Consider the following 8,307-nt stretch of genomic DNA (forward strand, 5'->3'; position numbering starts at 1 on the left):
TCCCTGCCTTAATTTGTGGGTTAAAGCCCTGTTGAGGGAAGGGGGAGAGGAAGAGGAGAGTGAGACTTGGGCAGGCACAGGCAAAATGCAAGATGGAGAACAAATTTCTTCCTGCGGGGAACAGTCACTTCTCTATGAGGCTGTGCCCCTGTGCCGGAGAGCAGGGGGAGAGAGAGAGAGAAAGAAGTCAGTAGTCTAAACTAGATAAATAGACAAGGAACTCAGGATAGACAGGCAGATTATAAGTTTGATTTATTTTTAACAGCAGAGCGTTCAGGTCCGTACACACGAGGGAGATACAGCTCCTGCCACAAGAAGCCAATAATCTGAATCAACAAATAAGACCGATGATGCTGCAAGTGAGCAGAAATCCAATGTCTTCTTTATGGAAGAACAGCAGGGAGATTTTGTACTAGAGTAAGATGAATTTAATGATGGATCCATCACAAAGCAGTGCATCTATTTTCATTTTATTAACTGCAGTATTACACTGCTGTCAGCTGATTAAAACCCTTCCACTGTGATGGATTAGTCTTTGCTCACCTTTCAGCTGCACCCTTGGAGCACTCATCCATTGCATCTGCATTGTGTTAGTGCAGTGCCATGGCAAACTACCTGTAATTCAAAGGATAGTTTCCCTTCCCTTATTCACAGTCTCTCTATACTCCAAAAGTGCTTCAACAGAGACTGAGACTTCCCGGAGAGAAGGGCTCTTGATTAGGAAAGAAAAGGACCTGCCCTTAGTGCAGTTGCCAGACTATTCTTAACTCTTCCAACATTAAAAGTGTTAATTAAAATATTAAAATATGGCTATGTTTTCATGCAAAATCAGCACGGATTTGACCCACTGCTATCCCAGATACACACAAACACAGCCAGGGACATGCTTTCCAGCCTCTCTGGAGCTGGCTGGAACTTTTTAGCCTGGAGGAGCAAATGCTTCACCTGAACTTTTTCTTGCTCCCATTTCACCTCTTTCTGTCACTGAGGTCCGGAGCCACCTTCCCTTTTCCAAGCTTGGTGGCATCGTGTTTCATTTGGTTCCTACTTCGGAGGAACCCCTGGGATTAAAAGGGCTACTGTGTAGGATGTGAAAATTGCAAAATATGAGCATGGATTAGTATAGAAAACACATGCAGACCTTCACATGTACATGTGCATGTACAAAGAGCCCTGCATAAAACCTTGACGTATAAATGCTTACATATCATATATATATATATGAAAATACATGCAATACATACATTATTGCTTGTGTGTGCTTATATATATACAATTGTATGTGACATATATGCAGACATGTAAGTCTCTTCCATTCATGCTTTTTGTGGATGTGTTTATACATACATGGGTGCAAGTAGGCATAAATCCTACGCACTGATATCACTTGTGTGCTCATATGCATACAGACACATTTGTCCCTCAAATATACAAAACAGATAGAGGTACACACACACATTTACAATTAGTAGGGAACAAAGTGAAAAAAAAGCGTAAAATCCTGGAGATTTTGCCTCCAGCCATCTGTGATGGGGTTTTGCCCGTTGCTCTGCCATGCATACAAGGCCCTGTTGGTGCAGACAGTACTTGCTTGCCATGAATAGGGATCATTCAGAGCCCTCCATAAATGAAGTCTCTATGGCTGTTCTTGCTGAGGAAAATATAAAGTTTCTCTGTGTCATTTTGCTGCTAATTAGCAAAGAAAGATAAATACATTTCAGGTGAATATTTTCACTAGCAGAGGTTGGGGCACACAAGCAACATTAAAGCTTTGAAAATAAGGCAAGAGGCAAAGGTGTGCTGGATACTATAGGTCTGCATTTATACCTCTGTAAAAGCAGTGTTTATTTTTAAAATATGAAACATAATTTTTCCCCAGGCCTCTGAAAATGAAAACACTGGGTTCAATATTTCAACAGGAAAATATGCATTTAAAGCTCTTCCCGAGCCCGCTTGCAACGTAAACAGACGAGCCATTAACGGCTCACGCTGGCCCCAGAGCAGCCCTGCCCTTCTGCAGAGCTGCAGTTGGAGGCTTCTCGTGTCCCAGTGCGAGGAAACGCCGCTCTCCCCACACCTTCTGCATGTCCGAGTCCCTCGGCTGAAGGAGCACTTGTTGTACAGCCCAGCTCCCTGCTTCTCTTCCTCTGCTGGAGAATCCTGGGCCTGGCTCGCTCCTGCCAAAATCAAGTGCTTCAGCCTGGTGGCAAACTGTGTAGCCAGGGAGACTTTTTCCCCCCATGGTCCTGTTGTGTTATTATCTGAGTGCAGATGGAAGAGGAAAGGCACGTAGGTGCTTTGTGTCATGGCAAGGAAGGGGACAGGGAAAGGCAACGCCTGTACCCACGTGAATTTTCTGGCTTGGGTTTGCAGCATGTTCCCTTGCTCTTCTGTGCTCAGATTATGGCCCTGCTAGGACTATTCTCAGGCTGGAGGTGACGAATGTCATTTTTGGAGAAATCTCCAATACATGACATCTCTCTACAGGAATGATCTGCTGTGCTCCACCAGCAGCGGCTGGGCGGAGGGGCTGGAGGTGCTGGGGCTGTCTCGTGACCGCTGGAGTGAGGCTGTGCTCGCTGATGCCCATCAGGACTCGGATGTGATGAGTTGGCTGCAGAACCTGGGTGTCATGGCACGGATGAGACACACTTAGCAACACAACAGTGTGAAGCTCACTGTCAGTGCTTGAACCACTGGGAGACTTCAGCTGGAAAATAATAAAATTGGAAGTGCTTAGCCGGGTGGAGAGCTTTGCACTGCCGTAACAAGTGACACAGCCAAGCTATAGCCAAGGCTTCTGCTTGCACAGATGAGACCGAATTAAAATCAATGCCTTTCCAGAGGCAGTCAGGGACAGCAGGAAGAAATTAGGAGATACAGCTTGTCTTCCCCAGTGTGACAGATCAGGAAAGGCAGCATCATCCTCTGCACCCAAGCAGGAGATAGGTTTTCCTTCAGTGCCTGGAAACTCTGCATGATGCTCCAGCACACTGCAAACTCATTTGTGGTTTGCTCCTTGCGCTGTGCTCTCCTCCCCATCGTCCCTTTTTTTTTTCTAACTTCTTTTCCTGTTTCCTAAAATTCCAGTCCTATACTACCCTGCTTCTTGGTGCCTTCATTCTTTCTCTATCAATATGCGCATAACATTTCACAGGAGTGTAGATCAGATGGAAAAAGCCAAGAAAAATGACATTTTAGTTCTGATAATGCAGAAACACTTTGTTTTGATTTGGCATTTTACTTTTCCAATTTCTTTTGTTCAAGTTCTCTTGTAAAACGGTATTTTAGTTTTATATTTACATGTTTCCAATAAATACACCATTAACACATTTAGTATGGTAGTATAAATGTCACGCTGCAATGAATGGAAATGACAAAATCAAAATGAATCAGTCCCTAAGTCACTTCCATGTAAATGACCCAGTAGAAGGGGGTGGTTTTCTGTGCGAAAAAGGAAATCAGACCTCTGGGATGTGAGGACATTTCCAAACTTCCGCTAGGGTTCAGACAGAAGACATTTAAAATGTTGGATTTTCCTTAAAAAGAAAGCACAGTGTTTGTAGCCCTGGGCTGTAAATTCCTAGAGGGAATCTGGCGATGTGGCTAAGTCTCGCAACTAAGTCACGCCAGTTGGCCATGGAGGCAGCGGAGCAAGGAGAGCACTTGGGAAGAGACAAGCAGCCAAATCCTGAGTAGTTTACTGTTGAGTTTTATTTCACTCTAAACAAACGTGGTGGTTGTAGTAAACACAGCTTTCTTGCCCGCCAGCCACCAGAAAACTCCTACGTTTAGCAAAATACTCAGCAATTTTTCTGTCTTTTTCAGGTTTCCTTTGATGTTCCTATGTGAGTGTTTCTGAGATGGATTCACAGCCTCCATTTTTCAAATACTCAGAGAAACAGTGACAAAAGCTGCCATTTAGTTAAAGCTCCGGTTCCCATGTTTTATCCCCACAGTGTTTCTGTATGAGTTACGGGGAGTGGAGGACTCCCTCCCAGTCTGCTTCATTATCAGAAAAGTTATTTACTGCACCACCACTGTACTGCAGAAGTGATATTTACAGCAGTGGGATCAGTATAAAGTATAAAACAAATGATGTAAAGGGTGAAAGACTTTGGAGAAATGAATGGCTTTAAATACAGCCCTTTTGACAACTCAAGATCAAAAGAACCACTGTTTATCCTTTAAGCTGCAAATGGCTGGCAAATATCCTTGTGCTCTGATGCTGTAAATAGTAAATGCTGTTTATGGCTAGTCAATGTTTATGTTTTATGGGTCACATTTATTTCAGAGGGATTGTTTTCATTTGCCATGTTAACCTTGCCCACATCCCCCTGAGGCCAACATTACCTCCTGGGCGCTATTCCTGGCTCTCTTGGTGACCACCACCTGCAGTGCTTTGGGCAGATCCCTTCGTGCCGTGACTTTTCCACCTGGGCAGTGCCACCTATGCTGGCCTGGCCCAGAAGGCTCTATCTGTCCCTCTAAACTGCTTGAATGAAGCAGCAGGATGAAGATGAAGGTCACTCTGTGGGCAGCTTTTCTTCTCCAAGGTGAATGAGCCAACATAGCAGCTGGATTAAACGAAACCTTACAATTGGACCAGGATAGGGATGTGTAGTAATAAAGACTGTGGGATCAGACGAGAAGAGCTTTATAAAATAAGTTTCACCCGCAGAAATGTTGTGAAAGATCCTGTGGGCAGACAGAGGGATGACGGAGGTCCTCAGCTGGAGTCCATGGGGGCGTCTGGCCTGATGGATGGATGGGCACACAGACAAAGCCAGAGACAGCACAAGGATTTGGGCCGATGCATGACCACGCTTGTCAGCGTCTGTCATTCTGGGACACCACCGGAGACTTCAGTTGCAGTGACTTCGTTCGACTGATGCGAGTAATTACTTTAATGAACTGTCTGCAGGAAAGTTAAGAAAAAAACACAGTCTTTTAATGATGTTTGATTAATGCAATTATAATGGCACCTGTCCCAGGCCCTAGGGCCTGATCCTGGCAGGTTTGTAGGTGCCACTCAAAGCAGCAGGAATGAAGGCAGGGAGAAAACCCAGCCGGGCAGCCCCGTCCCCCCACGGTGCAGGGCGGTCTGTGGTGACAGGGTGCTGGAGAAGCGCCACGCATCCATCACCAGGATTCCCTCGGCTGCTGCGGAGCCGGTCAGCACACGGGCTTACATCAGCCTGAGGAGGTGCCAGGGAATGCCTCCAAGTTGCTGTCTTTGCCCTCTTCAAGGTCTATTTATACCCTCTGATGGACATCAGGATACCCTTGGGCTAGGAGAGCCCTTTCCATCGTAGTGGGCGCTATGACTAGCTCTGCCTGGTTTTGAGCGCTGTAGTTCCCATCGCATTATGCACTGTTTTTGCCAAGTTGCTAGCAGTTACATCACGTTTCCAGGTGCCATTTCAAAGTCTGATAGCAGCCGGCACCAGAAAAATGCTTCCAATCCTCCCCGGGCTCTACAGCCCCTGTACCACCTGCCAGCTTGGTGCTATTTACCCTCCAATGCGATTTGTAGAATCAGAACTTTTACTGAATTTCTGTGCCAAATCTCTGAAAAAAATATGTGGCCTGGATGGCTGGGGCAGCTCATGCTGGTTTCCCTCACCAGAAAACACTCCCGAACACTGGACAGGTTTATCAAACATTTCACTACGAGGCTGTGAATGGCGGATGGGAGGACTTCCAGCACTTGTCTTGGGTTTGCAGCATCGTCTCAGCAGTACCTGTGCAAGCCTGAGGAAAGGAGCCTAAAGAAGAACTACCTTCTGTCAATAAAAATAATACTTCAAATGGCCCTGTCTCTTCCAGCCATGAGGATTGCCTGCAGGTAGCCTTTAGGGATTTGCTTGCACCTTTAGAGGTCTTTCTTTCAGACTCGGGTACTGAGCCTGGTTTTGAGTAGCCCAGGACCACCCTCACCCGTTTTGCAGTTTCCTTTCCTCCTCTGAGTGGGCCCATTATATTGCGGGTGTTGTTTCCTTTTCCTTCATGCTTCAGTTTCCCTTTCTGTGGCACAGGGAGAGCAGTGAGGTGTGTCTGGTTTAGCTTCTTTACTTCAAGCAGAGTGAGAGGCCTTCACTGACCGAAGGCAATGGCACAGGATGCCAGGAGAAGAACAGTAAATTAAACCCAACAGAAGTGCTCAAAGCAATGTGCAAGACAACACACTTAAAACAAAAAGCCCTTTTCCCACTCATGTCAAACACATTTCCAGCTGCCAAGTTCCCTAATTTTCAGTCTGCAAAAGGAGAAATGGGAGAGGGGAAACCAAAACCAAAAGCTTTTGCTTCAGGTCAGGTGGGGGAAAACCACAGTCAGACGGGGAATCCAACGGGCATCTCTGGAGTCCTGGAGCATCTCTGCCTCCATGAGATGCCGCTGTTTCTAGAGGTGGTCCTGTCGCTCTCACTTATCTGGCCTGCCAGTGCTGACATTATCAGCTCAATCCTCTATCTGTAGCAAAGTATTGCTGCTCATTTCTCTTCTGCTTTGGAAAAAAAAAAAAGGGAAGTGCAGAGCAGCATTAAGCATATCTGTGTGAATTGGTTCGCAACCTATTTTAGAGAGACTCACATCCATAAATCAGTTTAGAGGTGAAAAAACAGTGCAACAGTAGCATATTAAAAAGAGTCTTTTATCAGTCTCAAAAACAGCATTGATAGTGCCATCATCTGACTTCTTAGCAAACTGGTGACAGCTTGTGTTTGGTTTGTATTGGCCAAATCATCTAACATTTCAGAAAACCAAAACCATTTCCTGTCTAGAACTCAGCCCTGACCTGGCTGGAAACTCACAATAAATCTATACATTTTATCAGATTGTAGGTTTTTCTGAGCCAAGCTTTCACAGGGAGCTATTCTGAGCCCCACGGAGAACACACTGCACGAAGCAGAGATCGTCTGGCTTGCTAAGAGCCACAAAACACCAGGTTCATTTAGAAGATCAGGTGTGTACCTGAAGGCTTGACTACTAATGCACTTTGAAACAAACCCCACCTCGGTGAGATGCTGAGTGTATTTTAGTTACTTCAGCTCTGTTATCAAAGTCAATTAACCCAAGAGGCTTGGGGCATTCCCATTAATGGGAATTTAATTAGGAGTAGAATTTGAGCCACTTAAAGAGATGAGAAAGGATTTTTAACACCGTTCAGTTGGATCACATTGAGAAACTCTCTTCTGGTTTAGAAAACAAGTAAAATTATCTGCATTTCTTCTAATGAGGCCTTGGGCAGACCCAGTCAGCAGGCTCTTGGTTGGGCCTGGTCAGTGGCAGGCAGTGGGGTTTACCCATGTCCTGGTGCCGTGGTGGCTGTCACACCCCACCTCGGCACCTACAAAGGGAGGGACTGTGCTTTCAAATACCTCCCTAAACTAACGAGGGGGGACGCTCCACACAGGTTTGTGCCTTGGAGGTCACCCAGCCCATGGCCCCTTCCAGACCTGGCCTTGAGGACTGCAGCCACAGGGGCTGGTAGCTGATGGGATGGGAAGTGGCCAGTTTCGGCATCCAGCCTGGATTTCAGGACTGTAACCAAGAAGACGGACAGGTGATGGCTGGAAGGTGTTGCAGACTAATGATTATTCATATTTTCAAAATCAATCTTTTCTCTCTCCACCTAATTAAGCAAGAAATTGGGTTGGACCTTGATGCAAGAAGCTGGTTCTTCACCTACTCCAGAGAAGTTTCCTGGCTGAATTTTGGGTTGGTCTCTTGCTCACTGGTCACAATTAAACAAATGCCAAATTTAGGATCAGAAAGAAGTTCTTTTCTGCTTGTGACTGCTCGATGAATTTGATGGGTCTATACTTTTGAGGGTGATTTTAAGCATATTTAAAATCAGTAGGGATGTTAAGATGACAGTGCACCCTTCCAGATTTCTTGTCTTTTGTTGAGTATCCTGGTCCCCAGAACTAGGGAGAAGAAGCACAGAGAAGGGAAATCATCCTTTTTCAACAATGAGAACAGCAGCTTAAGTATAAGGTCAACATCGTTATCTTCATCACCATATACTTTACTCATTCTCTGAAAAGAACATGGGCAACACTGATATTTATTTATGCTTTGACAAATCTTTCGTTGAAGTTTTTGTTTTGTTTCAGAGCAGAAACAAAACCAGGCCATGAAAAGCTAAGGCCATGGCCCACACTGTAGATGATATTGGAATAGTTACTATTCAGCAAATCACACTTTCATATGAAAGTCATTTTAAAAAGCAGGGAACCATCCAAAAAGGTAAGCAGACGCTAAATGCCAGCTACCTCTCACCTATTGTTAGCAACATTATTC

The sequence above is a fragment of the Cygnus olor genome, chromosome 23 (assembly GCF_009769625.2).
Source record: "Cygnus olor isolate bCygOlo1 chromosome 23, bCygOlo1.pri.v2, whole genome shotgun sequence".
NCBI lineage: Eukaryota > Metazoa > Chordata > Aves > Anseriformes > Anatidae > Cygnus > Cygnus olor.